At 54.9% G+C, this 25,095-nt stretch overlaps 1 protein-coding gene across 2 annotated transcripts in view; it reads right to left on the reverse strand.

Annotated features, from left to right (window-relative positions):
* DNMT3A (DNA methyltransferase 3 alpha) overlaps positions 1-23,469 on the reverse strand; it is a 473,310-nt gene extending 449,841 nt beyond the window's left edge. For both annotated transcript variants that reach the window (XM_073673658.1, XM_073673656.1), the window contains exon 1: positions 23,298-23,469. The gene's annotated coding sequence lies outside the window, so the exon portion shown is untranslated. The remainder of the gene's footprint in view (positions 1-23,297) is intronic.
* Between the last annotated feature and the right edge of the window lie 1,626 nt (positions 23,470-25,095).

Consider the following 25,095-nt stretch of genomic DNA (forward strand, 5'->3'; position numbering starts at 1 on the left):
AGACAGCTTTCAGGGGACGCAAGACAGGGCTCAGGGGACGCAGGTTTCGAAGGACACAGGGCGGCTCTTGGGGGACGTAAGACGGCTCTCGGGGGGACGCAGGACAGCTCTCAGGTGGATGCAGGGCGGCTCTCGGGGGGACACAGGGCGGCTCTCGGGGGGACGCAGGACGGCTCTCGGGGGGACGCAGGGCGGCTCTCGGGGACGCAGGACGGCTTTCAGGGGATGCAAGACAGCTTTCAGGGGACGCAGGACAGGGCTCAGGGGAGGCAGGTTTCGAAGGACGCAGGGCGGCTCTTGGGGGACGCAAGACGGCTCTCGGGGGGACGCAGGGAGGCTCTCGGGGGGACGCAGGACAGCTCTCAGGTGGACGCAGGGCGGCTCTCGGGGGGACGCAGGACGGCTCTTGGGGGTCGCAGGACGGCTCTCGGGGACGCAGGACGGCTTTCAGGGGACGCAAGACAGCTTTCAGGGGATGCAGGTTTCGAAGGACGCAGGGCGGCTCTTGGGGGACGCAAGATGGCTGTCGGGGGGACGCAGGGAGGCTCTTGGGGGACGCAGGACAGCTCTCAGGTGGACGCAGGGCGGCTCTCGGGTGGACACAGGGCGGCTCTCGGGGGGACGCAGGGCGGCTCTCGGGGGGACGCAGAACAGCTCTCGGGGGGACGCAGGGCGGCTCTCGGGGGGACGCAGGGCGGCTCTCGGGGGGACGCAGGGCGGCTCTCGGGGGGACGCAGAACAGCTCTCGGGGGGACGCAGGGCGGCTCTCGGGGGGACGCAGGACGGCTCTCGGGGGGACGCAGGACGGCTCTTGGGGGGACGCAGGACAGCTCTCGGGAGGACCCAGGACGGCTCTTGGGGGGGACGCAGGATACCACCACCCAGGCTCTGACAGAAATACACGGAATGTCAAGTACTGCGCCTTTAAGAGCACCTGAGGAGACTCACTTCCTGCGAGAGGGAGGAAGTAACAGGGACAACGTCACTGACGAGGCAGACGAGGGGTTAAAGTACAAGAAAGTCCTTCGCCTGCCTGGCCCCCCCACAGTGGGACCCCAACCTCACTTATAGCGGCGGCGGACCCCCACACCCTGGTGTCTGATTAATGTCCCCCACCAGCTGAAATAGAGGGGACCCCAACATTCCCCGCACACAGCCCCCCAAATACAGAGCCGAAAACCAAACGCTCCGCTGCCAACACCTAAGAATCATGGTGGCAGGTAAATGTCTCATATGACCGCTGTTGCATCAGCTGATTGGTTGACAGGATTCTTCCTGTTGCCAAGGAGACAAGTCAGCAGGTAAATGTGCCACATGTCCCCTCACACCTCTGCTGATTGGCTGGGTGGGCTCTTACTCTCGCCTAGGCAACGAGGTCACAAACTTCCTTGCCTCAGATGATTGATTGGGAGGACACGCCCAGCCCTGATCACATGTCCTCAGTCACCTTTGCTGATTGGGTGAGAGATCTGACCTCTCTGCATAGGAGGAAGTGCTGCACATGTCATGTGACCGCCTCTGCCACTTCTAATTGGCTGGGAGATCTCTTCCTGTTGCCTAGAAGTTAGGCTTTGTTGGTCATTGGGTCATGTGACTTAACCCCTGCTGACTGGCTGGCCGGGACTCTTCCCGTTGGCTAGGATAGTCATGTGACTTTTTATCAATTCTAATTGGCTGAAAGGACTCTTCCTGTCTCTTAAAGGTAATGTGGAGTCACCAACATGGCACTGTGTTTGAATCAAGACCATGAAGCTGCTGTAAAGCCAATCCCTGTGCAGCTGAGGCAAGATGTCTGCCCCCGTAATCACATACAGAAAACAGCGTAACAAATGAATAAACGCAGATTACAAAAAGGAGTGTCACTGTGTGGGTGTAATTAGGGAAAAAAGAGGGTGATGCCGCCCCTTTAAGGCAGCCATAAAGGACACAGTGATGAGAGGAGTGATCTGCACCTGCACACTCATTACAGTGATGGCAGACACGTCTGGATGCACCCCCCCCCCCCTAGAGGCCATGTCAGGAACTGCGTTACAGTCCTCAGCTAACCCCACATTATACTCCTTATACCACATTACTTATTTATAAAGCTCATCAGCAAGTGGCAGACCTAGGGCACCAGCTCCATAACACAGAGGATGGAGGGAGGAACAGAGGACGGGGGGGAGCGACAGAGGATGGGGAGAGCGACAGAGGATGGGGGCGACCTACAGCTCCATAACACAGAGGATGGAGGGAGGAACAGAGGACGGGGGGGAGCGACAGAGGATGGGGAGAGCGACAGAGGATGGGGGCGACCTACAGCTCCATAACACAGAGGACGGGGGAGCGACAGAGGATGGGGGGAGCGACAGAGGATGGGGGGGACCTACAGCTCCATAACACAGAGGATGGAGGGAGGAAGAGAGGACGGGGGGGAGCGACAGAGGATGGGGAGAGTACAGGGGGACCTACAGCTCCATAACACAGAGGATGGGGGAGCGACAGAATACGGGGGGGACCTACAGCTCCATAACACAGAGGACGGGGGAGCGACAGAGGATGGGGGGAGCGACAGAGGATGGGGGGGACCTACAGCTCCATAACACAGAGGATGGAGGGAGGAACAGAGGACGGGGGGGAGCGACAGAGGATGGGGAGAGCGACAGAGGATGGGGGGAACCTACAGCTCCATAACACAGAGGACGGGGAGAGCGACAGAGGATGGGGGGAGCGACAGAGGATGGGGGGGACCTACAGCTCCATAACACAGAGGATGGAGGGAGGAAGAGAGGACGGGGGGGAGCGACAGAGGATGGGGAGAGTACAGGGGTACCTACAGCTCCATAACACAGAGGATGGGGGAGCGACAGAATACGGGGGGGACCTACAGATCCATAACACAGAGGACGGGGGAGCGACAGAGTACGGGGGGACCTAGAGCTCCATAACACAGAGGACAGGGGGAGCGACAGAGGATGGGGGGAGGAACAGAGGACGGGGGGGAGCGACAGAGGATGGGGGGGACCTACAGCTCCATAACACAGAGGATGGAGGGAGGAAGAGAGGACGGGGGGGAGCGACAGAGGATGGGGAGAGCAACAGAGTACAGGGGGACCTACAGCTCCATAACACGGAGGATGGAGGGAGGAACAGAGGATGGGGGGGAGCGGCAGAGGATGGGGGGGACCTACAGCTCCATAACACAGAGGACAGGGGAGCGACAGAGGATGGAGGGAGGAACAGAGGACGGGGGGGAGCGACAGAGGATGGGGGGTACCTACAGCTCCATAACACAGAGGATGGGGAGAGCGACAGAGGATGGAGGGAGGAACAGAGGACGGGGGTGGGGAGCGACAGAGGATGGGGGGGACCTACAGCTCCATAACACAGAGGATGGAGGGAGGAACAGAGGAGGGGGGGAGCGACAGAGAATGGGGAGAGCGACAGAGGATGGGGGGGACCTACAGCTCCATAACACAGAGGATGGGGAGAGCGACAGAGTACGGGGGTGTCCTACAGCTCCATAACACAGAAGATGGGGGAGCGACAGAGTACGGGGGGGAGGACCTACAGCTCCATAACACAGAGGGCGGGGGAGCGACAGAGGATGGGGAGAGCGACAGAGTAGGGGGGACCTACAGCTCCATAACACAGAGGACGGGGGAGCGACAGAGGATGGGGAGAGCGACAGAGTACGGGGGGGACCTACAGCTCCATAACACAGAGGGCGGGGGAGCGACAGAGGATGGGGAGAGCGACAGAGTAGGGGGGACCTACAGATCCATAATACAGAGGACGGGAGAGCGACAGAGTACGGGGGGGACCTACAGCTCCTTAACACAGAGGATGGGGGAGTGACAGAGGATGGGGGGAGGGACAGAGGATCGGGGGACCTACAGCTCCATAACACAGAGGACGGGGGAGCGACAGAGGATGGGGGGAGGGACAGAGGATGGGGGGGACCTACAGGTCCATAACACAGAGGACTGGGAGCGACAGAGGATGGGGAGAGCGACAGAGTACGGGGGGGGGGACCTACAGGTCCATAACACAGAGGATGGGGGAGCGACAGAGTACGGGTGGAGACCTACAGCTCCATAACACAGAGGATGGGGAGAGCGACAGAGTACGGGGGGGACCTACAGCTCCATAACACAGAGGGCGGGGGAGCGACAGAGTACGGGGGGGACCTACAGCTCCATAACACAGAGGGCGGGGGAGCGACAGAGGATGGGGAGAGCAACAGAGTAGAGGGGACCTACAGCTCCATAACACAGAGGACGGGAGAGCGACAGAGTACGGGGGGGACCTACAGCTCCATAACACAGAGTGCGGGGGAGCGACAGAGGATGGGGAGAGCGACAGAGTAGGGGGGACCTACAACTCCATAACACAGAGGACGAGGGAGCGACAGAGGATGGGGAGAGCGACAGAGTACGGGGGGGACCTACAGCTCCATAACACAGAGGATGGGGAGAGCGGCAGAGTACGGGGGGGACCTACAGCTCCTTAAGACAGAGGATGGGGGAGCGACAGAGTACGGGGGGGACCTACAGCTCCATAACACAGAGGGCGGGGGAGCGACAGAGGATGGGGAGAATGACAGAGTAGGGGGGACCTACAGCTCCATAACACAGAGGACGGGGGAGCGACAGAGGATGGGGAGAGCAACAGAGTAGAGGGGACCTACAGCTCCATAACACAGAGGACGGGAGAGCGACTGAGTACGGGGGAGACCTACAGCTCCATAACACAGAGGATGGGGAGAGCGACAGAGTACGGGGGGGACCTACAGCTCCATAACACAGAGGATGGGGGAGTGACAGAGGATGGGGGGAGGGACAGAGGATGGGGGGGGACCTACAGCTCCATAACACAGAGGACTGGGAGCGATAGAGGATGGGGAGAGCGACAGAGTACGGGGGGGACCTACAGCTCCATAACACAGAGGATGGGGGAGCGACAGAGTACGGGTGGAGACCTACAGCTCCATAACACAGAGGATGGGGAGAGCGACAGAGTACGGGGGGGACCTACAGCTCCATAACACAGAGGATGGGGAGAGCGGCAGAGTACGGGGGGGACCTACAGCTCCATAACACAGAGGATGAGGGAGCGACAGAGTACGGGGGGGGACCTACAGCTCCATAACACAGAGGGCGGGGGAGCGACAGAGGATGGGGAGAGCGACAGAGTAGGGGGGACCTACAGCTCCATAACACAGAGGACGGGGGAGCGACAGAGGATGGGGAGAGCGACAGAGTAGGGGGGACCTACAGCTCCATAACACAGAGGACGGGGAAGCGACAGAGGATGGGGAGAGCAACAGAGTAGAGGGGACCTACAGCTCCATAACACAGAGGACGGGAGAGCGACAGAGTACGGGGGGGACCTACAGCTCCATAACACAGAGGATGGGGAGAGCGACAGAGTACGGGGGGACCTACAGCTCCATAACACAGAGGATGGGGGAGTGACAGAGGATGGGGGGAGGGACAGAGGATGGGGGGGACCTACAGCTCCATAACACAGAGGACGGGGGAGCGACAGAGGATGGGGGGAGGGACAGACGATGGGGGGGACCTAAAGGTCCATAACATAGAGGGTGGGGGAGTGACAGAGGATGGGGAGAGCGACAGAGTACGGGGGGGACCTACAGCTCCATAACACAGAGGATGGGGGAGAAACAGAGTACGGGTGGAGACCTACAGCTCCATAACACAGAGGTCAGGGGGAGCGACAGAGGATGGGGAGAGCGACAAAGTACGGGGGGGGGGGACGACCTACAGCTCCATAACACAGAGGATGGGGAGAGCGACAGAGTATGGTGGGACCTACAGCTCCATAACACAGAGGATGGGGATAGCGACAGAGTACGGGGGGGACCTACAGCTCCATAACACAGAGGATGGGGGAGCGACAGAGTACGGGGGGAGACCTACAGCTACATAACACAGAAGATGGGGGAGAAACAGAGTACGGGGGAAGACCTACAGCTCCAGAACACAGAGGACGGGGGTGCGACAGAGTACGGGGGGAGACCTACAGCTCCATAACATAGAGGGTGGGGGAGTGACAGAGGATGGGGAGAGCGACAGAGTAGGGGGGACCTACAGCTCCATAACACAGAGGACGGGGGAGCGACAGAGGATGGGGAGAGCGACAGAGTAGGGGGGACCTACAGCTCCATAACACAGAGGACGGGGTAGCGACAGAGGATGGGGAGAGCAACAGAGTAGAGGGGACCTACAGCTCCATAACACAGAGGACGGGAGAGCGACAGAGTACGGGGGGGACCTACAGCTCCATAACACAGAGGATGGGGAGAGCGACAGAGTACGGGGGGGACCTACAGCTCCATAACACAGAGGATGGGGGAGTGACAGAGTACGGGGGGGACCTACAGCTCCATAACACAGAGGACGGGGGAGCGACAGAGGATGGGGGGAGGGACAGACGATGGGGGGAACCTACAGGTCCATAACACAGAGGACTGGGAGCGACAGAGGATGGGGAGAGCGACATAGTACGGGGGGGACCTACAGCTCCATAACACAGAGGATGGGGGAGAAATAGAGTACGGGTGGAGACCTACAGCTCCATAACACAGAGGTCAGGGGGAGCGACAGAGGATGGGGAGAGCGACAAAGTACGGGGGGGGGGGGGGGACGACCTACAGCTCCATAACACAGAGGATGGGGAGAGCAACAGAGTATGGTGGGACCTACAGCTCCATAACACAGAGGATGGGGATAGCGACAGAGTACGGGGGGGACCTACAGCTCCATAACACAGAGGATGGGGGAGCGACAGAGTACGGGGGGAGACCTACAGCTACATAACACAGAAGATGGGGGAGAAACAGAGTACGGGGGAAGACCTACAGCTCCAGAACACAGAGGACGGGGGTGCGACAGAGTACGGGGGGAGACCTACAGCTCCATAACATAGAGGGTGGGGGAGTGACAGAGGATGCGTGAGAGACAGAGGACGGGAGGGACCTACAGCTCCATAACACAGAGGATGGGAGGAGCGACATAGAATGGGGGAGCAATAGAGGACAGGGGAATCGACAGAGGACGGAGGGAGCGACAGAGGACAGGAGAGGACCTACACCTTCATAACACAGAGGACAGGGGAGAGACAAAGGATGGGGGGAGCGACAGAGGACGGGCGGGGGAGCAATAGAGGATGGGGGTGCGCGACAAAGGACGGGAGAGGACCTACACCTCCATAACACAGAGGACGAGGGAGCGACAGAGGGCAGGGGGAGCGTCAGAGGACGAGGGGAGCGACAGAGGACGAGGGGGAGCGACAGAGGATGGGGGGGGCACCTACACCTCCAAAACACAGAGGACAGGGGAGCGACAGAGGATGGGGGAGACCTACACCTTCATAACACAGAGGGCGGGGGAGTGACAGAAGATGGGGGGAGCGACAGAGGATGGGGGGACCTACAGCTCCATAACACAGAGGATGGGGAAAGCCACAGAGGACGGGGGGAGCGACAGAGGACAGGGGGACCTACACCTCCATAACACAGAGGATGGGGGCAGCGACAGAGGACGGGGAAAGTGACAGAGGACGGGGGGACCTACATCTCCATAACACAGAGGATGAGGGGAGCGGCAGAGGATGGGGGGAGCGACAAAGGACGAGGGGAGCGACAGAGGATGGGGGAGACCTACACCTCCATAACACAGGGGACGGGGGAGCCCTACAACTCCATAACACAGAGGATGGGGGAGTGACAGAGGATGGGGGAGCGACAGAGGATGCGGGGAGCGACAGAAGACGGGGGGAGACCTACAACTCCATAACACAGACAACAGAGGATGGGGGAGACCTAAAACTCCATAACACAGAGGATGAGGGAGCGACAGAGGATGGGGGGAGCGACAGAGGATGGGGGGGGGACACCTACACCTCCAAAACACAGAGGACAGGGGAGCGACAGAGGATGGGGGAGACCTACAACTCCATAACACAGAGGGCGGGGGAGTGACAGAGGATGGGGGGACCTACACCTCCATAACACAGAGGATGGGGAGAGAGACAGAGGACGGGGAAAGCCACAGAGGACGGGGGGAGCGACAGAGGACAGGGGGACCTGCACCTCCATAACACAGAGGATGGGGGGAGCGACAGAGGACGGGGAAAGTGACAGAGGACGGGGGGAGCGACAGAGGACGGGGGGAGCGACAGAGGACGGGGGGAGCGACAGAGGACGGGGGGAGCGACAGAGGACGGGGGGACCTACATCTCCATAACACAGAGGATGGGGGAGCAACAGAGGATGAGGGGAGCGACAGAGGATGGGGGGAGCGACAAAGGACGAGGGGAGCGACAGAGGATGGGGGAGACCTACACCTCCATAACACATGGGACGGGGGAGCCCTACAACTCCATAACACAGAGGATGGGGGAGTGACAGAGGATGGGGGGAGCGACAGAGGATGCGGGGAGCGACAGAGGATGGGGGGGACCTACAACTCCATAACACAGACAACAGAGGATGGGGGAGACCTAAAACTCCATAACACAGAGGATGGGGGGACCAACAGAGGATGGGGGGAGTGACCGAGGATGGGGGGAGCGACCGAGGATGGGGGGAGCGACCGAGGATGGGGGGAGCGACCGAGGATGGGGAGGCGACAGAGGATGGGGAAGCGACAGAGGATGGGGGAGACCTACACCTCCATAACACAGGGGACGGGGGAGCCCTACAACTCCATAATACAGAGGATGGGGGAGTGACAGAGAATGGGGGGAGCGACAGAGGATGCGGGGAGCGACAGAAGACGGGGGGAGACCTACAACTCCATAACACAGAGGATGGGGGAGCAACAGAGGATGGGGGGAGCGACCGAGGATGGAGGGAGTGACCGAGGATGGGGGGAGCGACAGAGGATGGGGGGGGGGCGACAGAGGATGGGGGGGGCGACAGAGGATGGGTGGGCGTCAGAGGATGGGAGGGGCGTCAGAGGATGGGAGGAGCATCAGAGGATGGGAGGAGCGTCAGAGGATGGGGGAGACCTACAACTCCATAACACAGAGGATGGGAGGAGCGACAGAGGACAGGGGGAGAGACAGAGGACAGGGGAGCGACAGAGGACGGGGGTAGCGACAGAAAACAAAGCTCCATTACACAGAGGATGGGGGAGTGACAGCTCCACAACACAGCTACACAGAGGCCACTACAACTATCCACTTACAGGGCCAATAAATCCGAGGAGAAGCATCCTACATGCTGTGCATCCTTTATCCTACATGCTGTGCATCCTCCACCCTACATGCTGTGCATCCTCCATCCTACATGCTGTGCATCCTCCATCCTACATGCTGTGCATCCTTCATCCTACATGCTGTGCATCCTCCATCCTACATGCTGTGCATCCTTCATCCTACATGCTGTGCATCCTCCATCCTACATGCTGTGCATCCTCCATCCTACATGCTGTGCATCCTCCATCCTCTTGCGGTGCATCCTCCATCCTACATGCTGTGCATCCTCCATCCTACATGCTGTGCATCCTTCATCCTACATGCTGTGCATCCTTCATCCTACATGCTGTGCATCCTCCATCCTACATGCTGTGCATCCTCCATCCTACATGTTGTGCATCCTCCATCCTACATGCTGTGCATCCTCCATCCTACATGCTGTGCATCCTCCATCCTACATGCTGTGCATCCTCCATCCTACATGCTGTGCATCCTCCATCCTACATGCTGTGCATCCTTCATCCTACATGCTGTGCATCCTCCATCCTACATGCTGTGCATCCTCCATCCTACATGTTGTGCATCCTTCATCCTACATACTGTGCATCCTTCATCCTACATGCTGTGCATCCTCCATCCTACATGCTGTGCATCCTCCATCCTACATGTTGTGCATCCTTCATCCTACATGCTGTGCAAGCTTCATCCTACATGCTGTGCATCCTCCATCCTACATGCTGTGCATCCTCCATCCTACATGCTGTGCATCCTCCATCCTGTGCATCCTCCATCCTACATGCTGTGCATGCTTCATCCTACATGCTGAGCATCCTCTATCCTACATGCTGTGCATCCTCCATCCTACATGCTGTGCATCCTCCATCCTACATGCTGTGCATCCTCCATCCTACATGCTGTGCATCCTCCATCCTACATGCTGTGCATCCTCCATCCTACATGCTGTGCATCCTTCATCCTACATGCTGTGCATCCTCCATCCTACATGCTGTGCATCCTCCATCCTACATGCTGTGCATCCTCCATCCTACATGCTGTGCATCCTCCATCCTACATGCTGTGCATCCTCCATCCTACATGCTGTGCATCCTCCATCCTACATGCTGTGCATCCTCCATCCTGTGCATCCTCCATCCTACATGCTGTGCATGCTTCATCCTACATGCTGAGCATCCTCTATCCTACATGCTGTGCATCCTCCATCCTACATGCTGTGCATCCTCCATCCTACATGCTGTGCATCCTCCATCCTACATGCTGTGCATCCTCCATCCTACATGCTGTGCATCCTCCATCCTACATGCTGTGCATCCTTCATCCTACATGCTGTGCATCCTCCATCCTACATGCTGTGCATCCTCCATCCTACATGCTGTGCATCCTCCATCCTACATGCTGTGCATCCTCCTTATGCACCAGGTACAATCGATGTGATTGATAGAAACCTCCTTTTCCCTTTATGCCAGCTGCCAAGAATCCTGATAAAATACTGTAACATTGTGCCACTTTGCACTGTAACAAGTTCTCCATCCTGTCCAATAATACAGAAATGCAGATGGTTTCTTATCTGGAATCTCACAAAACAGACCCCCTCACCTTAAAGGGACAGTAAAAAATTTTTTTTAATGATCGGACGGTTCCCTACCCTTTGGTTCACGTTCCCAAATCCATGTGCCACGCTCTGTGGTTCTCCGAGCCACCGCGAGTCTCCTGACCCGAATTCAAGAGCATCATAGACGTATATGAGGTTATCAAATTGGGGTCAGGCGATGCGCGAGCAGTCGGTCCATACTTGGACCACAACATTGGACAACATTGGATGTGGGAATCCGACCTTATACACGACCCTCACATAATGCAGAATATCCATCGGTCGCGGGGGGTCCATCTGTCATGCGGGACTCGTCTGTCGCAGCGCAGGGTCCAGTCCTGTCGCAGCGCAGGGTCCAGTCCTGTCGCAGCGCAGGGTCCAATCCTGTCGCAGCGCAGGGTCCAGTCCTGTCGCAGCGCAGGGTCCAGTCCTGTCGCAGCGCAGGGTCCAATCCTGTCGCAGCGCAGGGTCCAGTCCTGTCGCAGCGCAGGGTCCAGTCCTGTCGCAGCGCAGGGTCCAGTCCTGTCGCAGCGCAGGGTCCAGTCCTGTCGCAGCGCAGGGTCCAGTCCTGTCGCAGCGCAGGGTCCGCCTGTCGCAGCGCAGGGTCCAGTCCTGTCGCAGCGCAGGGTCCAGTCCTGTCGCAGCGCAGGGTCCAGTCCTGTCGCAGCGCAGGGTCCAGTCCTGTCGCAGCGCAGGGTCCAGTCCTGTCGCAGCGCAGGGTCCAGTCCTGTCGCAGCGCAGGGTCCAGTCCTGTCGCAGCGCAGGGTCCAGTCCTGTCGCAGCGCAGGGTCCAGTCCTGTCGCAGCGCAGGGTTCAGTCCTGTCGCAGCGCAGGGTCCAGTCCTGTCGCAGCGCAGGGTCCGCCTGTCGCAGCGCAGGGTCCAGTCCTGCCGCAGAGCAGGGTCCGCCTGTCGCAGTGCAGGGTCCAGTCCTGCCGCAGAGCAGGGTCCGCCTGTCGCAGCACAGGGTTCAGTCCTGTCGCAGAGCAGGGTCCGCCTGTCGCAGCGCAGGGTTCAGTCCTGTCGCAGAGCAGGGTCCAGTCCTGTCGCAGAGCAGGGTCCGCCTGTCGCAGCGCAGGGTCCAGTCCTGCCGCAGAGCAGGGTCCGCCTGTCGCAGCACAGGGTTCAGTCCTGTCGCAGCGCAGGGTCCAGTCCTGTCGCAGCGCAGGGTCCGCCTGTCGCAGCGCAGGGTTCAGTCCTGTCGCAGCGCAGGGTCCAGTCCTGTCGCAGAGCAGGGTCCGCCTGTCGCAGCACAGGGTTCAGTCCTGTCGCAGCGCAGGGTCCAGTCCTGTCGCAGCGCAGGGTCCGCCTGTCGCAGCGCAGGGTTCAGTCCTGCCGCAGAGCAGGGTCCGCCTGTCGCAGCGCAGGGTCCGCCTGTCGCAGCGCAGGGTTCAGTCATCCTAGACGACAGCTTTAGTCGCAGTCAATGGGTCAGCATGGACCAGAACTCTGCAACCTGCGACACTCCAGCTGTTGTGGGAGTCTAACGCTCACCCTCAGGCTGACAAGAGATGCTGGGGGTTGTAGTTGCACACAGCTCCGGCAGTCTGGCTCCACACACATATACTGCACGGCCTCCTGTCAGGCGGATGACAACACTGAGGAGGGAGGGACGGGGAGTCTGGGTCCGGCCGGGCCCTGGCTCCGCTCATACACTACACTGCTTGGGCCCGAACGTCACAGCGAGCGGCACAGGCCTCAGACCAAGCATTAACCCCCTCTGAGCTGCCCATGAAAGGGTTAAATCCCCCCTTTCCCACAGCAGAAGTACAAAGCTGTTTCCGATTACAGCGGAGAACTCAGGGGGTAAACGAGGACGAAGAGAAGACGGATGAGATTATCTGCAGATTACATCCCCGTCCCCCCATATACAGGCAGCAGCGCACACCCTGCCCCCTCAGCCACCCCCACCAATGTGCTCCCTTCTCCTGCTATACCTCCTTGGGCAAGATAAATAGCAGACGTCAGCAGCCCCCCGGCACCACGAGACGACTCAGATTAATGTCAAACATGTACGAAACACGTATCTGCAGCCACCGACATGTACACAAACTGTATGAGCCCCAACAGATGTGCGGGAGAGACGTGTATGGCCCCCGACAGAAGTGGGCGAGAGACGTGTATGACCCCCGACAGAAGTGGGCGAGAGACGTGTATGACCCCCGACAGAAGTGGGCGAGAGATATGTATGACCCCCGACAGAAGTGGGCGAGAGAAGTGTATGAGCCCCGACAGATGTGCGGGAGAGACGTGTATGACCCCCGACAGAGGTGGGGGAGAGACGTGTATGACCCCCGACAGAAGTGGGCGAGAGACGTGTATGAGCCCCGACAGATGTGCGGGAGAGACGTGTATGACCCCCGACAGAGGTGGGGGAGAGACGTGTATGAGCCCCGACAGAAGTGGGCGAGAGACGTGTATGACCCCCGACAGAGGTGGGCGAGAGACGTGTATGACCCCCGACAGAAGTGGGCGAGAGACGTGTATGAGCCCCAACAGAGGTGGGCGAGAGACGTGTATGAGCCCCAACAGAGGTGGGCGAGAGACGTGTATGAGCCCCAACAGAGGTGGGCGAGAGACGTGTATGAGCCCCGACAGAGGTGGGCGAGAGACGTGTATGAGCCCCGACAGACGTGGGCGAGAGACGTGTATGAGCCCCGACAGAGGTGGGCGAGAGACGTGTATGAGCCCCAACAGAGGTGGGCGAGAGACGTGTATGAGCCCCGACAGAGGTGGGCGAGAGACGTGTATGAGCCCCGACAGATGTGCGCGAGAGACATGTATGAGCCCCGACAGAGGTGGGCGAGAGACGTGTATGAGCCCCAACAGAGGTGGGCGAGAGACGTGTATGACCCCCGACAGAAGTGGGCGAGAGACGTGTATGACCCCCGACAGAAGTGGGCGAGAGACGTGTATGAGCCCCGACAGAGGTGGGCGAGAGATGTGTATGAGCCCCGACAGATGTGCGCGAGAGACGTGTATGAGCCCCGACAGAAGTGGGTGAGAGACGTGTATGAGCCCCGACAGAAGTGGGCGAGAGACGTGTATGACCCCCGACAGAAGTGGGGGAGAGACGTGTATGAGCCCCGACAGAGGTGGGCGAGAGACGTGTATGACCCCCGACAGAAGTGGGTGAGAGACGTGTATGAGCCCCGACAGAGGTGGGCGAGAGATGTGTATGAGCCCTGACAGATGTGCGCGAGAGACATGTATGAGCCCCGACAGAAGTGGGTGAGAGACGTGTATGAGCCCCGACAGAGGTGGGCGAGAGACGTGTATGACCCCCGACAGAAGTGGGGGAGAGACGTGTATGAGCCCCGACAGAGGTGGGCGAGAGACGTGTATGACCCCCGACAGAAGTGGGTGAGAGACGTGTATGAGCCCCGACAGAGGTGGGCGAGAGATGTGTATGAGCCCTGACAGATGTGCGCGAGAGACATGTATGAGCCCTGACAGACATGCGCGAGAGACGTGTATGACCCCCGACAGAGGTGGGTGAGAGACATGTATGACCCCCGACAGAGGTGGGCGAGAGATGTGTATGAGCCCCGACAGAAGTGGGCGAGAGACGTGTATGACCCCCGACAGAAGTGGGCGAGAGACGTGTATGACCCCCGACAGAGGTGGGCGAGAGATGTGTATGAGCCCCGACAGAGGTGGGCGAGAGATGTGTATGAGCCCTGACAGAGGTGGGCGAGAGATGTGTATGAGCCCTGACAGATGTGCGCGAGAGACATGTATGAGCCCCGACAGAAGTGCGCAAGAGACGTGTATGAGCCCCGACAGGAGTGCAGGAGAGACGTGTATGAGCCCCGACAGAAGTGGGCGAGAGACGTGTATGAGCCCCGACAGATGTGCGCGAGAGACGTGTATGAGCCCCGACAGATGTGCGCGAGAGACATGTATGAGCCCCGACAGATGTGCGGGAGAGACATGTATGAGCCCCGACAGAGGTGGGTGAGAGACATGTATGAGCCCTGACAGAGGTGGGCGAGAGACATGTATGAGCCCTGACAGACATGCGCGAGAGACGTGTATGACCCCCGACAGAGGTGGGCGAGAGACGTGTATGAGCCCCGACAGAGGTGGGCGAGAGACGTGTATGAGCCCCGACAGAGGTGGGCGAGAGACGTGTGTGAGCCCCGACAGAGGTGGGCGAGAGACGTGTATGACCCCCGACAGAAGTGGGCGAGAGACGTGTATGAGCCCTGACAGATGTGCGCGAGAGACATGTATGAGCCCCGACAGAGGTGGGCGAGAGACATGTATGAGCCCCGACAGAGGTGGGTGAGAGACATGTATGACCCCCGACAGAGGTGGGCGAGAGACATGTATGAGCCCTGACAGACATGCGCGAGAGACGTGTATGACCCCCGACAGAAGTGGGCGAGAGACGTGTATGAGCCCCAACAGAGGTGGGCGAGAGACGTGTATGAGCCCTGACAGATGTGCGCGAGAGACGTGTATGACCCCCGACAGAAGTGGACGAGAGACGTGTATGAGCCCCGACAGAGGTGGGCGAGAGACATGTATGAGCCCTGACAGACATGCGCGAGAGACGTGTATGACCCCCGACAGAAGTGGGCGAGAGACGTGTATGAGCCCCAACAGAGGTGGGCGAGAGACGTGTATGAGCCCCAACAGAGGTGGGCGAGAGACGTGTATGAGCCCCGACAGATGTGGGCGAGAGACGTGTATGACCCCCGACAGAGGTGGGCGAGAGACGTGTATGAGCCCTGACAGAAGTGGGCGAGAGACGTGTATGAGCCCTGACAAGCATAACCAGACATGTATGAGTATTATACATATGTATCACATCATATGTATAAGATATACTGTGTGTTTTATATTTCTGGACCTAACTGCAAATGTACTACTAGACATGTATGTGTATCACTAGATATGGAGGTGTACTACTGGATGTGGAGGTGTATCACTAGATGTGGAGGTGTACTACTGGATGTGGAGGTGTATCACTAGATGTAGAGGTGTATCACTAGATGTGGAGGTGTATCACTAGATGTGGAGGTGTACTACTGGATGTGGAGGTGTATCACTAGATGTGGAGGTGTATCACTAGATGTGGAGGTGTATCACTAGATGTGGAGGTGTACTACTGGATGTGGAGGTGTATCACTAGATGTGGAGGTGTACTACTGGATGTGGAGGTGTATCACTAGATGTGGAGGTGTATCACTAGATGTGGAGGTGTATCACTAGATGTGGAGGTGTATCACTAGATGTGGAGGTGTACTACTGGATGTGGAGGTGTATCACTAGATGTGGAGGTGTATCACTAGATGTGGAGGTGTACTACTGGATGTGGAGGTGTATCACTAGATGTGGAGGTGTACTACTGGATGTGGAGGTGTATCACTAGATGTGGAGGTGTACTACTGGATGTGGAGGTTTATCACTAGATGTGGAGGTGTACTACTGGATGTGGAGGTGTACTACTGGATGTGGAGGTGTATCACTAGATGTGGAGGTGTACTACTGGATGTGGAGGTGTACTACTAGATGTGGAGGTGTATCACTAGATGTGGAGGTGTATTACTAGATGTGGAGGTGTATCACTAGATGTGGAGGAGTATCAGTAGATGTGGAGGTGTATCACTAGATGTGGAGGTGTATCACTAGATGTGGAGGTGTACTACTGGATGTGGAGGTTTATCACTAGATGTGGAGGTGTACTACTGGATGTGGAGGTGTACTACTGGATGTGGAGGTGTATCACTAGATGTGGAGGTGTACTACTGGATGTGGAGGTGTATCACTAGATGTTGAGGTGTACTACTGGATGTGGAGGTGTATTACTAGATGTAGAGGTGTATCACTAGATGTGGAGGTGTATCACTAGATGTGGAGGTGTACTACTGGATGTGGAGGTTTATCACTAGATGTGGAGGTGTACTACTGGATGTGGAGGTGTACTACTGGATGTGGAGGTGTATCACTAGATGTGGAGGTGTACTACTGGATGTGGAGGTGTATCACTAGATGTGGAGGTGTGTCACTAGATGTGGAGGTGTATTACTAGATGTAGAGGTGTATTACTTGATGTGGAGGTGTATTACTTGATGTGGAGGTGTATTACTAGATGTAGAGGTGTATCACTAGATGTGGAGGTGTATTACTAGATGTAGAGGTGTATCAGTAGATGTGGTGGTGTATCACTAGATATGGAGGTGTATCAGTAGATGTGGAGGTGTATCACTAGATGTGGAGGTGTATCACTAGATGTGGAGGTGTACTACTGGATGTGGAGGTGTATCACTAGATGTTGAGGTGTACTACTGGATGTGGAGGTGTATTACTAGATGTAGAGGTGTATCACTAGATGTGGAGGTGTATCACTAGATGTGGAGGTGTACTACTGGATGTGGAGGTGTATCACTAGATGTGGAGGTGTACTACTGGATGTGGAGGTGTATCACTAGATGTAGAGGTGTATTACTAGATGTGGAGGTGTATCACTAGATGTGGAGGTGTACTACTGGATGTGGAGGTGTACTACTGGATGTGGAGGTGTATCACTAGATGTGGAGGTGTGTCACTAGATGTGGAGGTGTATTACTAGATGTAGAGGTGTATCACTAGATGTGGAGGTGTATCACTAGATGTGGAGGTGTATCACTAGATGTGGAGGTGTACTACTGGATGTGGAGATGTACTACTGGATGTGGAGGTGTATCACTAGATGTGGAGGTGTACTACTGGATGTGGAGGTGTATCACTAGATGTGGAGGTGTGTCACTAGATGTGGAGGTGTATTACTAGATGTGGAGGTGTATCACTAGATGTGGAGGTGTATCACTAGATGTGGAGGTGTATCACTAGATGTGGAGGTGTATTACTAGATGTGGAGGTGTATCACTAGATGTGGAGGTGTATCACTAGATGTGGAGGTGTATTACTAGATGTGGAGGTGTATCACTAGATGTTGAGGTGTACTACTGGATGTGGAGGTGTATTACTAGATGTAGAGGTGTATCACTAGATGTGGAGGTGTATCACTAGATGTGGAGGTGTACTACTGGATGTGGAGGTTTATCACTAGATGTGGAGGTGTACTACTGGATGTGGAGGTGTACTACTGGATGTGGAGGTGTATCACTAGATGTGGAGGTGTACTACTGGATGTGGAGGTGTATCACTAGATGTGGAGGTGTGTCACTAGATGTGGAGGTGTATTACTAGATGTAGAGGTGTATTACTTGATGTGGAGGTGTATTACTTGATGTGGAGGTGTATTACTAGATGTAGAGGTGTATCACTAGATGTGGAGGTGTATTACTAGATGTAGAGGTGTATCAGTAGATGTGGTGGTGTATCACTAGATATGGAGGTGTATCAGTAGATGTGGAGGTGTATCACTAGATGTGGAGGTGTATCACTAGATGTGGAGGTGTACTACTGGATGTGGAGGTGTATCACTAGATGTTGAGGTGTACTACTGGATGTGGAGGTGTATTACTAGATGTAGAGGTGTATCACTAGATGTGGAGGTGTATCACTAGATGTGGAGGTGTACTACTGGATGTGGAGGTGTATCACTAGATGTGGAGGTGTACTACTGGATGTGGAGGTGTATCACTAGATGTAGAGGTGTATTACTAGATGTGGAGGTGTATCACTAGATGTGGAGGTGTACTACTGGATGTGGAGGTGTACTACTGGATGTGGAGGTGTATCACTAGATGTGGAGGTGTATCACTAGATGTGGAGGTGTATTACTAGATGTAGAGGTGTATCACTAGATGTGGAGGTGTATCACTAGATGTGGAGGTGTATCACTAGATGTGGAGGTGTACTACTGGATGTGGAGATGTACTACTGGATGTGGAGGTGTATCACTAGATGTGGAGGTGTACTACTGGATGTGGAGGTGTATCACTAGATGTGGAGGTGTGTCACTAGATGTGGAGGTGTATTACTAGATGTAGAGGTGTATCACTAGATGTGGAGGTGTATCACTAGATGTGGAGGTGTATTACTAGATGTGGAGGTGTATCACTAGATGTGGAGGTGTATCACTAGATGTGGAGGTGTATTACTAGATGTGGAGGTGTATCACTAGATGTGGAGGTGTATCACTAGATGTGGAGGTGTATTACTAGATGTAGAGGAGTATTACTAGATGTGGAGGTGTATCACTAGATGTGGAGGTGTATCACTAGATGTGGAGGTGTATCACTAGATGTGGAGGTTTGTCACTAGATGTGGAGGTGTATCACTAGATGTGGAGGTGTATCACTAGATGTGGAGGTGTGTCACTAGATGTGGAGGTGTATCACTAGATGTGGAGGTGTATCACTAGATGTGGAGGTGTATCACTAGATGTGGAGGTGTATCACTAGATATGGAGGTGTATCACTAGATGTGGAGGTGTATCACTAGATGTGGAGGTGTATCACTAGATGTGGAGGTGTATTACTAGATGTAGAGGTGTATTACTAGATGTGGAGGTGTATTACTAGATGTGGAGGTGTATTACTAGATGTGGAGGTGTATCACTAGATGTGGAGGTGTATCACTAGATGTGGAGGTGTATTACTAGATGTGGAGGTGTATCAGTAGATGTGGAGGTGTATCACTAGATGTGGAGGTGTGTCACTAGATGTGGAGGTGTATTACTAGATGTGGAGGTGTATCACTAGATGTGGAGGTGTATCAGTAGATGTAGAGGTGTATCACTAGATGTGGAGGTGTGTCAGTCGATGTAGAGGTGTATCAGTAGATGTGGAGGTGTATTACTAGATGTAGAGGTGTATCAGTAGATGTGGAGGTGTATCACTAGATGTGGAGGTGTATTACAAGATGTGGAGGTGTATTACTAGATGTGGAGGTGTGTCACTAGATGTAGAGGAGTATCAGTAGATGTAGAGATGTATCACTAGATGTAAAGGTGTATCACTACATGTGGAGGTGTATCACTACATGTGGAGGTGTGTCACTAGATGTAGAGGAGTATCAGTAGATGTGGAGGTGTATCACTAGATGTAGAGGAGCATCACTAGATGTGGAGGTGTATCACTAGATGTAGAGGTGTATCAGTAGATGTGGAGGTGTATCACTAGATGTGGAGGTGTATCACTAGATGTAGAGGTGTATTACTAGATGTGGAAGTGTATCACTAGATGTGGAGGTGTATCACTAGATGTGGCGGTGTATTACTAGATGTGGAAGTGTATCACTAGATGTGGAGGTGTATCACTAGATGTAGAGGTGTATCAGTAGATGTGGAGGTGTATTACTAGATGTAGAGGTGTATCACTAGATGTGGAGGTGTATCACTAGATGTAGAGGTGTATCAGAAGATGTGGAGGTGTATCACTAGATGTGGAGGTGCATTACTAGATGTAGAGGTGTATCACTAGATGTGGAGGTGTATTACTAGATGTGGAGGTTTATTACTAGATGTGGAGGTGTATTACTAGATGTGGCGATGTATTACTAGATGTGGAGGTGTATTACTAGATGTGGAGGTGTATTAGATGCGGAGGTGTATCACTAGATGTGGAGGTGCATTAGTAGATGTGGAGGTGAATCACTAGATGTGGAGGTGTATCAGTAGATGTGGAGGTGTATCACTAGATGTAGAGGAGCATCACTAGATGTGGAGGTGTATCACTAGATGTAGAGGTGTATCAGTAGATGTGGAGGTGTATCAGTAGATGTGGAGGTGTATCAGTAGATGTGGAGGTGTATTACTAGATGTAGAGGTGTATTACTAGATGTGGAAGTGTATCACTAGATGTGGCGGTGTATTACTAGATGTGGAAGTGTATCACTAGATGTGGAGGTGTATCACTAGATGTAGAGGTGTATCAGTAGATGTGGAGGTGTATTACTAGATGTAGAGGTGTATCACTAGATGTGGAGGTGTATCAGAAGATGTGGAGGTGTATCACTAGATGTGGAGGTGTATTACTAGATGTGGAGGTGTATCACTAGATGTGGAGGTGTATCACTAGATGTGGAGGTGTATTACTTGATGTGGAGGTGTATTACTTGATGTGGAGGTGTATCACTAGATGTGGAGGTGTATCACTAGATGTGGAGGTGTATCACTAGATGTGGAGGTGTATCAGAAGATGTGGAGGTGTATCAGTAGATGTGGAGGTGTATTACTAGATGTGGAGGTGTATCACTAGATGTGGAGGTGTATCACTAGATGTGGAGGTGTATTACTTGATGTGGAGGTGTATTACTTGATGTGGAGGTGTATCACTAGATGTGGAGGTGTATTACTTGATGTGGAGGTGTATTACTTGATGTGGAGGTGTATCACTAGATGTGGAGGTGTATCAGTAGATGTGGAGGTGTATCACTAGATGTGGAGGTGTATCACTAGATGTAGAGGTGTATCAGTAGATGTGGAGGTGTATCACTAGATGTGGAGGTGTATCACTAGATGTGGAGATGTATCACTAGATGTGGAGGTGTATCACTAGATGTGGAGGTGTATTACTTGATGTGGAGGTGTATCACTAGATGTGGAGGTGTATCACTAGATGTGGAGGTGTATTACTTGATGTGGAGGTGTATCACTAGATGTGGAGGTGTATCACTAGATGTGGAGGTGTATCACTAGATGTGGAGGTGTATTACTAGATGTGGAGGTGTATCAGTAGATGTGGAGGTGTATCACTAGATGTAGAGGTGTATCAGTAGATGTGGAGGTGTATCAGTAGATGTGGAGGTGTATCACTAGATGTAGAGGTGTATTACTAGATGTGGAGGTGTATCACTAGATGTAGAGGTGTATCAGTAGATGTGGAGGTGTATTACTAGATGTGGAGGTGTATCACTAGATGTGGAGGTGTATCACTAGATGTGGAGGTGTATCACTAGATGTAGAGGTGTATTACTAGATGTGGAGGTGTATCACTAGATGTGGAGGTGTATTACTAGATGTGGAGGTGTATCACTAGATGTGGAGGTGTATCACTAGATGTGGAGGTGTATCACTAGATGTAGAGGTGTATTACTAGATGTGGAGGTGTATCACTAGATGTAGAGGTGTATCAGTAGATGTGGAGGTGTATTACTAGATGTGGAGGTGTATCACTAGATGTGGAGGTGTATCACTAGATGTGGAGGTGTATCACTAGATGTGGAGGTGTATCACTAGATGTGGAGGTGTATTACTAGATGTGGAGGTGTATCACTAGATGTGGAGGTGTATTACTAGATGTGGAGGTGTATCACTAGATGTGGAGGTGTATCAGTAGATGTGGAGGTGTATCAGTAGATGTGGAGGTGTATCAGTAGATGTGGAGGTGTATCAGTAGATGTGGAGGTGTATCAGTAGATGTGGAGGTGTATCACTAGATGTGGAGGTGTATCACTAGATGTAGAGGTGTATCACTAGATGTGGAGGTGTATCACTAGATGTGGAGGTGTATCACTAGATGTGGAGGTGTATCAGTAGATGTGGAGGTGTATCAGTAGATGTGGAGGTGTATCAGTAGATGTGGAGGTGTATCAGTAGATGTGGAGGTGTATTACTAGATGTGGAGGTGTATCACTAGATGTGGAGGTGTATCACTAGATGTGGAGGTGTATCAGTAGATGTGGAGGTGTATCAGTAGATGTGGAGGTGTATCAGTAGATGTGGAGGTGTATCAGTAGATGTGGAGGTGTATCAGTAGATGTGGAGGTGTATCACTAGATGTGGAGGTGTATCACTAGATGTGGAGGTGTATCACTAGATGTGGAGGTGTATCACTAGATGTGGAGGTGTATCAGTAGATGTGGAGGTGTATTACTAGATGTGGAGGTGTATCAGTAGATGTGGAGGTGTATCAGTAGATGTGGAGGTGTATCAGTAGATGTGGAGGTGTATTACTAGATGTGGAGGTGTATCACTAGATATAGAGGTGTAATCCACCAGCCATGACCCTCCATTACAGATGAATGCCTGCATACGCAGCCTCGGAGGGGGTGGGGTCTGAACATGAAGCCCCCCAGGTGCTGTGGGTGATGGGAGGGCAGGCAGGTTAGCCGGCAGGGTGATGGGAGGGCAGACAGGCCGGCAGGGTGACTGTAGGGTCGGCCGGCGGGGTAATGGGAGGGCAGGTCGGCCGGCAGGGTGACTGTAGGGTCGGCCGGCGGGGTAATGGGAGGGCAGGTCGGCCGGCAGGGTGACTGTAGGGTCGGCCGGCGGGGTAATGGGAGGGCAGGTCGGCCGGCAGGGTGACTGTAGGGCCGGCCGGCCGCTCACCCCGTGTGACCTCACCGCAGGCTACAGGTGTGATCGGCGCCCCCCGCACAGCAGGGCCGGCAGCACGGGGCGCAGTGCAGGGTGGCAGTGCCCGTGTGCCCCCTACAGCCTGTCTGCAGCCGGGCCTGCGCTCAAGGGCAGAGCTGGCAGAGGACTGGCGGCTGCAGACGCCGGGCCGGGCGGGCATGGCTGGCACCTTGCAGGGCGCACAGCGGCGGAGATGCCCGGGTGTAATGTCGGCTACAGCGCGCACTCACCCGGACAGGTCGGTGTCCGCGGATGGGGGGTCCTGTCCTCCTTCTCCTGCCTGTGTCCCCCTCACTCCTCGTCTGTGTCCCCCCCGGGCTCTGCTGCCGCCGCCGCCGCCTCCTCCCTGATCAGTGCGGCAGCCGGGAGACGCCGCCGGGTCCTAGAGCCCGCCCGGCCGGCCTGTGTGCTCTGCGCTCTACTGTGACACTGATAGATACACGTGTGACACACAGCGGGGCAGTATACTCACAGTCATATAATAATACACAGACATATAAGCTCACAATATAATAATTGTCAAGGAGCATCGGAAGATATCCCACCGCTGCCACCAATCATCAAGACAATCACACAACGGACTTGACGATTGATGGATGAGGCAACGGGTACTATTGCTACTACCTATTCCCAGTCTTCCAGGACCTCTGCTTCCTGTTCCCAGTCTTCCAGGACCTCTGCTGCATGTCTGCGGTCTTCCAGGACCTCTGCTACCCGTTCCCAGGCTTCGAGGACCTCTGCTACCTGTTCCCAGTCGTCCAGAACCTCTGCTTCCTGTTCCCAGTCTTCCAGGACCTCTGCTACCTGTTCCCAGTCTTCTAGGATCTCTGCTACCTGTTCCCAGTCTTCTAGGATCTCTGCTACCTGTTCCTGGTCTTCCAGGACCTCTGCTTCCTATTTCCGGTCTTCCAGGACCTCTGCTACCTTTTCCCGGTGTTCCAGGTCCTCTGCTTCCTGTTCCCAGTCTTCCAGGACCTCTGCTTTCTATTTCCGATCTTCCAGGACCTCTGCTACCTGTTCCTGGTCTTCCAGGACCTCTGCTTCCTGTTCCCGGTTTTCCAGGACCTCTGCTACCTGCTCCCGGTCTTCCAGGACTTCTGCTTCCTGTTCCTGGTCTTCCAGCACCTCTACTATCTGGTCCCGGTATTTCAGGAACTCTGCTATGTGTCTGCCTGCAGCCTCCAGGACGTCTCCTGTCCCCTTGCCTGTGGCTTACAGGACTTCTGCTACTTGTCTGCAGTCTCTCAGACATCTGCATTCTGTCTGCGGTTTCCAGTAACTCTTACCTGTTCTCAGACTTCCAGGACCTCTGCTATCTGTCTGCAGTCTCCAGGACGTCTCCTGTCTGCCTGTGGCTTCCAGTATCTCTGCTACCTGTTCTCGGTTTTCCAGGATCTCTGCTACCTGTTCCCAGTGTTCCAGGACCTCTGCTACGTGGCCGATTGCGGCTTCTGTCCACCTGCAGATTCCAGAATCTCTGCTACCTGTTACCGATCTTCCAGGATCTTTGCTATGTTTCCGCCTGCAGTTTCCAGGATGTCTATTGTCTGCCTGCGACTTCCAGGACCTCTGCTACTTGTTGATTTACAGTACCTCTGCTACCTGTTTGCCGCATGCCTCAACTGCCTGGTATACTGACGCCCATGTTCCCACCCGAACTTTGGGCTTCGAGGATCCACCTCACCCAATGAGCATAACAAGATCACAGGAGGTGGCTGCCTTACAGACCTTCTGCTCTTCATGGCCCTGATTCCAAATTCTTGGTGAAGCCATGTTCCTATGCTCGACATGAGGGTGACATGTCCCCTCTCAAGAGATGGTCTAAGAGATGGGTCTACCGACAATCTTCTAATGCCATTTCCCTGGCATCCCCCTGGCGGGACAACCCATCAGCATTGCCATGTTCGCTACCCTTCTGCTGAATGGTAAAATTGTACTGCTGTAGAGCCAAGCCCCACCGCCATAGTTTACCATTGTCACCAGCCACCTGGTGCAGCCAGCTGAGTGGGTTCTGGTCGATCACTACGG

The sequence above is a fragment of the Phyllobates terribilis genome, unplaced genomic scaffold, assembly GCF_046119375.1.
Source record: "Phyllobates terribilis strain yellow unplaced genomic scaffold, ASM4611937v1 Scaffold_3__8_contigs__length_932513732, whole genome shotgun sequence".
NCBI classification, from domain to species: domain Eukaryota; kingdom Metazoa; phylum Chordata; class Amphibia; order Anura; family Dendrobatidae; genus Phyllobates; species Phyllobates terribilis.